The following is a 6,000-nucleotide window of genomic DNA, read 5'->3' on the forward strand; positions in this document are numbered from 1 at the left end:
CCTAAAAGTGTGTGTTTGTGTGCTTAGAAGAAGAAGGAAGGAAGCCAATATCATCTTTGGAGAGTGAAGCACTTTGGATCTGGGATTTACTCTTTATTTGCAACCCTTCAAAGGTATAAAACTTGCATCTTGATATTTTAATCTTATAGATCTAGAAATGGGTGTTTTAGTGATAATTTTTGGTCCCAAATGTCTTATCTTGAGCATGGCATGTTCTTGACGATTTGAGTTGTCCTTTCAGACCCTAGGAGGGGTCCTAATCCATAAAAATGAAGTCCCAATGGTTATTTTTGCTCCATGCATCTTGTAGAAGGTCTTAATGATTAAGACCTTGAGTTAAGCACAGGGGCGGTTTTAGTTAGGTGCCCGGTGTGGCACCGGCAACACCTAACATTCCCGTAGGCAGTGGAAATTTTTTCGATCCGGCAACTACGTAAAAAATGAAATGAGGAAGGCTTCACAAGTTCGAGATTAATGCATAGGAGGTTTGGGGACGCTTTCTATGATTATCGACATAAACATGTTCACAAATAGAAAACCTGTCTCTCTACTGCTGCAACGAGATGTAGGGGAAGAAGATACAAACTTTCAAAAATTGTCAGTTTTGGTCCCTTAGGTTCAGTCTAATGGCAGCTTATATCCTAAATTTGGAATATCCATTCAAAACTGATTTCGGAAAAATGCACAAAACACCCTTGGATTTATAAATCCTAATTAATTAATTAAGTAAATTGAGTTATTTATATTATTATTATTATTATTATACATTATTTATTTAATTAATTAGTTTGTCAAACTTATAAAACTTAGCTTTCTTAATTATATAATTTCTCGTAAAAATACATAAATCCTATTTCGAAACAATTAAATGGAAGGGGCGTTACAAAATAAGATGTTATAAGTACTATAAATATGAAAAAAAAAGTGAAAATAGAATGATTTATTAAACAAAGTAATAAGAGTATGTTGCTATTAACATAACTACAACACAATTACAAAGGTTATTAATAGCAACATACTCTTATATTATGTTTGACTAGAAAAAAAAAATTCGGCAACACCTACTATCAATTCCTGCGTCCGCCCCTGGTTAAGCACTTAATGGGTATGTAAAGTCATAAAGTTGGAAACTTTATGACTCTAGAGTGTATTTGAGCCTTGGATCTAAAATATGGACTTAAGTGCTTAAGCCATTAAGCACTTATTGGATTTTGAAGGATGCAAGGGTACGCCCCTTGTACTCGGTCAACCACCCCGATGGTGGTCAACTGCGAGGGTTGGAGTACGCTCAGCGTACCTCCGGAATACGCCCCGCGTACTCGTACTGGGTCAGCTCGGTTGGGTTGACTCGACCGGGTTGACTCAGTTGACTTAGTGGGTTTGACCAGTTGACTTTGACCAAGTTTGATAAAGTTTGACCATTGAGGGTATTTTGGGATTTTGATGGAATTGGTCTTTGGTGGGATTAGGTGTCGGTTAGAGAGCTGAGTTTTGGAGTCAGGGACCTCATCAGCTTCTTTTCAGTTTGTGAGGTGAGTTTTCCTCACTGTACTTTCGGGTCGAAGGCACCAAGGCCAGCCCATTGGATTATTATCTTAGTTTATCACATGTTGGTATGCTATAGTGATCTGTTAGATTTGTATCCTAGTAAATAGGATGATGTTATGCTTAGTTATCTGTAAGATCTGTCTGATTGTATATTGGTTGATTATATGTATGCTTATCTGTCATGTATGTGTCGACGTGGTTTATGTGTGGTTGGGTTGAGGCGTACTAGTGTAGACGAAATGATAAGAGACCCAAGGTGTCCCGGATAGACTGCAGGCCCGAGAGGCGTACCAATCAGGCCGAAGGCCCAGAGAACGTTCTAGATAGGCTGAAGGCCCAGTGAGCCATACCAGTCATGCTGAAGGTTTTGTGAGCGTACCATATAGACTGTAGGCCGGTGGGGCGTTCTAGTCAGGCTGAAGGCTCTGTATGCTTGCTGTCTATATTATACTTATGTTATGTGTTGGTATTTTGGGGGAACTCACTAAGCGTTGGCTAACAGTTTTGGGTTATGTTTCAGGTACTTTGGATGATCGCGGGAAGGGGAAGGCATGACCGTACACATCCTCATGTTTTGACTTATGATTTTGGGAGACTCTGATATTGAACATGTTTTGAAAACTATGTTTGTAAACAATTTGTGAAATTTATTGGTTTTAAAAAGTTTAAATTTATAATGATTTTATGAGTGTTACAATTGTTTAGACCTTATCACTCATAAGGTCTACACCTCTCGTTATGTACGATATGTAGAAACCGAGTTTTCATATGCTAATTTTATAGCTCAAAATAACATACAACATACACCTTCTCCTAATAAGTGGAGTAATATGTCAATACCTATCCTCTTGACTCCAATTCCAACACATGGTCATGGTTCCAACCCATTCTCACCATCCCACAGAAACCAATCACCACCAACAGTAACCGAAAATACATCACACACTCCAACACCAATTTTAGACTCCAACCAACAGCCCTCAGACAACTTCACTTCAAGTCACAACTCTCTATCAATTCAAAAGAGCCCACCACCTCCCATTACTGGTATTATAACACGTGCTAAAAACAACATTCACAAAGCTAATCATAAAAACAACAACCATACCATTCTTCATTCAAAACACATTGAACTCACTAGTACCTCTCAATCTCTCAAATACCCTCTTTGGAAGAAGGCTATGGTTGAAGAAATTGAGGCTCTTCAAAAACTTGGAACCTGGGTATTAGTGTCACTTGATTAGAAAAAAACTTTGTCAAATGTAAATGGGTGTTTCGAATAAAAAATAATCATGATGGTAGCATGCAGTGGTATCGAGCTCGATTAGTTGCAAAAGGTTTTCAACAAAGACCTGGAATTGACTACACTGAAATGTTCAGTCATGTAGTGAAAAAAACTACCATTCGTAACTTACTCTAGCTATAACAAACAATTGGCATCTTAGACAGCTTGACATCAATACTGCGTTCCTTATTGGCACACTTTATGAGGAGGTTTTTATGTCGTAACCACCTGGGTTGACTGATGTGAACTTTCCTACTCATGTGTGCAAACTCCTAAAGGCTATTTATGGGCTAAAACAAGCCCCTAGGGCTTGGTATACAAAACTCAAAAAATTTCTTCTTGCCTTTGGTTTCAAAAGATCGATTGTTGATGCATCACTATCCTTTTATAATCAATCCACTAACCCTCTCTATCTCATTGTGTACGTGGATGATCTTATTATCACTAGTCCAAATGCTACTAAGCTTGATGTTTTTATCAAAATTTTGGCCAACATGTTTTTATTGAAAGATCTTCGAACTTTATCTTCTTTTCTTGGAGTTGAAGTTACACCTACACCGAACGATCTATTTCTTAGTCAAGGAAGTATATTGTGGATGTTCTTGAAGGTTTCAATATGCAATATGGAAAGCCAACTTCAACACATATTGTGACATCCCCAATTTCACGGCCAGAAAAGACCGATTTCGTTTATGCTTTTTAAAATAAAATCAGAGTAATCCTTTTAGAAGATGTTGCAGAATTTGTTCCCAAAACAAAACATGATAAAAATTTATCAAAACCTTTCTTTAAGAAAAATATATATTTTCATTTCATATCAAAACGTCGGGATGTCATGTTCCGATACAGATCAAAAGCATAAACAAGACATTATAAGCCTTACAACAGTTATTTATAACTACTGGCCTATAATCCATAAAATCACTCTTCATCAACCGACTATGCTCGGGGTCCACTACCTGTAATATAAAAAGTTGAGTGGGCCAGGCTTGGAAGCCTGGTGAGCATATAGGGTTTTCAACCCACAATAAATAATTAACTTATTAAGTTCTCAATCAACAATAAATTTATTAATTTCATCAACCAAAAATAACCCTAATTACTCATTCCCATTATCCTCACTATACGTCCCTAAAACAACTATCACAAGGGACCTAGCCTAAGAATTTTCACTAGGGGTGACAACATTGCTTCGGGGGTTCCTCAGCAATTTATGTCAAATAAGGCAACCATCGGGGTGACAACATTGCTTTTCTCAGCAATTTATGTCAAATAAGACAACCAATGGGGTGACAACATTGTTTTTCCTCAACAATTTATGTCAAACAAGACAACCAATAAGGTGGCAACATTGCTTTCCTCAGCAATTTATGTCAAACAAGACAAACATCAGGGTGACAACATTGCTTTCCCTCAGCAATTTATGTCAAACAAAACAACCTAACATAAAACAACCAATAAGGTGACAACATTGCTTTCCTCAGCAATTTATGTCAAACAAACATCGGGGTGACAACATTGCTTTTTCCCTCAGCAATTTATGTCAAAAGGGTGACAACATTGCTTTTCCCTCAGCAATTTATGTCAAATAGGCACGAAGTCACATCGTCGCCAAGGTTTATAAAACAGGCACTACGTCTCATAGTCACCAGGGTTTATACAATAGGCACTACGTCTCATAGTCGCCAGGGTTTATACAATAGGCACTACGTCACATAGTCACAAGGGTTTATACAATAGGCACTACGTCTCATAGTCGCCAAGGTACTAAATCCATAGCTATCAACGTACATCTATACTATACTAAATTCATAGCTACCAACGTACATCTATACTGTACTTTTATCCCTCATTCTTTATCTACCCATGTTTTACCCAACATATTTGAAGATAAAATATATATACATTTTAAATTATTTTAAACATATATAAAACATGCATTCAACATCCATTTCAAATAAATAAACAATATATATTCACATAGCACGTATTTTATATAAAATACTTTATATCTATGTGTAAGATGAAAATGACTATACACTCACCTGATTTAATGAAAATCGGGCAACAATTCGTTTCCTAAAATGATCGTTTCTAATAAAATCGGGAGTTTTATTGAGAAACCGGGCTCTGCAAGGGTCGGGCTTCGAAACCGAAAAGATAAATATTCCGGGTCTTCGGGAACTTCGGGGCGTGTTCCGGGCGTTGGAATTAATGCCGGGGCTTCGGGGGAGGTGGAAATGGGTAAAGTATTGAAAAATGGGTGAAAATTGACAATTTTGGAATTCTACCCGGAAGATCTCGCAACCCTCCTATTTATAGGCCGAGGCTGCTGATCCAAGGGCTGAGAAGTCTCCACGCGTCAGCAGATCCGAAGGCTCGTAGGTGGCTCGCACGTGGGCTGCGCATGCGAGGGGCTCGGTGGCATGTTCTGATTGGACCGAAGTTCGGGTCCGATGAGTTGGGGTCCGTGGCACCCTGCGAAGCTCGGATGCACGAGGAAAGGGGCACGCGTAGCATTTCTACTGGACCACCTCGGATGGCTTCTCCGGTTTGGATGACTCAACAGAATTTTGGACACGCGTCGGATGCGAGGCGAGGACACGTGGCCGAAGTCCACGTATGCGAGATTTCTCGGTTTTGACAATATTTCTCGATTTTCGTGCAAAAACTTCTAAAATCCATAACTTTCGCATACGAGATCCGTTTTTGACGGTCTTTATATGCACGCGTAGGTAAAATTACGCTCTACAACTTTCGTTTAGACTTCGTCGGCTAGTTTTGAATTTAATTTTTATATTATTATTTTTAACAGACCGGGACAGGAAATCCGTTAAATATTCATAACTTCTTCATCCGACGTCCGTTTTTGTCTGTCTTTTTACCGTTGTGCTACTATTGATGAGACCTTCGATTCTCGTTTAGGTCGTGTCGGCTAAAAATCACTCGATCTAAAATTCGAGTTTTTAGCTGTCTACTACTAAACCGAAACTTCGAAAAATCATAACTTCCTCATACGAAGTCAGATTTGGGCGTTATTTTTATACCTACTCTCAGTTTAACGAACACCACGACTTTCGTTTAGATCACTAAGGCTAAAAAGTAGTTTATCAAAAACTCACTTTTTACGTCATTCGACACCGTGCCGGTTTTGTCGCGAAACTTCG

This window comes from Lactuca virosa, chromosome 6 (assembly GCF_052849685.1).
Source record: "Lactuca virosa cultivar CGN04683 chromosome 6, Lactuca_virosa_CGN04683_v6, whole genome shotgun sequence".
In the NCBI taxonomy this organism is placed as follows: domain Eukaryota; kingdom Viridiplantae; phylum Streptophyta; class Magnoliopsida; order Asterales; family Asteraceae; genus Lactuca; species Lactuca virosa.